Source organism: Crocuta crocuta, unplaced genomic scaffold (genome assembly GCF_008692635.1).
Source record: "Crocuta crocuta isolate KB4526 unplaced genomic scaffold, BGI_CrCroc_1.0 scaffold101, whole genome shotgun sequence".
Classification (NCBI taxonomy): domain Eukaryota; kingdom Metazoa; phylum Chordata; class Mammalia; order Carnivora; family Hyaenidae; genus Crocuta; species Crocuta crocuta.
Genome location: NW_027527956.1, coordinates 8,461,212 through 8,461,988, shown reverse-complemented (window position 1 = coordinate 8,461,988; position 777 = coordinate 8,461,212).

Below are 777 nucleotides of genomic sequence, written 5' to 3'. Positions count from 1 at the left end.
GGGGCGGCGCAACATTTGACCCAAAGTGAGTTTGGCTGGCTAATCGGTGCCCCGTAATAATAACAGGACAGTGCCCAGCGGAAGCGGTGCCCGCGTCACCACCGCCCCCTACAGGGTTGTCCAGCCCGTTCCACCCACTCTTGGGGCCGGCGGTGTGGACGGAGGGGCGGCCGCGCGCCCGGGTGTCTGGGCGGCTGTCGGGACACTTCCCGGGTGTCCCTACCTGTGAATCTGCTCCCACGCGGCGAACTGCCCCAGGCCCGGGGAGACGGTGACCCCGCGTGGGCACATGGCTTAGGTCCCGGGGGGCCCCACGAGGATGCCGAGGCTGGGGGACCCCGCGAGGGTGCTGAGCGTGGGGGGACCCCGTCAGGACGCCCGAGGCTGGGGGACCCCGCGAGGGTGCTGAGCGTGGGGGGACCCCGTCAGGACGCCCGAGGCTGGGGGACCCCGTGGCAACGCGGAGACTGGAGGGGGAGGAGGCACGCGTCCTGCGTAGGAGGCCGCCAGGGGGCGCCGGCCCCCCGCCGCCCTTGCCCCTCCCGCGCCCCGCCCTTTACAAAGATCTTGCTGCCCTGGGTCCCCCGGGCCGCGTCTGGGGCCGCTGGGAGGGGGTGCGGGCCGAGTCTGCGCGCCGGGCAAGAAGGTCTGGCAAGCTGAATTAAAGTAAAAACCGACCCCCGTCCCCTCCAGTGCGCCCCTCCCCAGGGCTCCTCCCCCTTTTCCTGCTCTCCCTCCTCCCCTTCCTCCTCCCCTCCCTCCTCCCCCCTCCTCCCC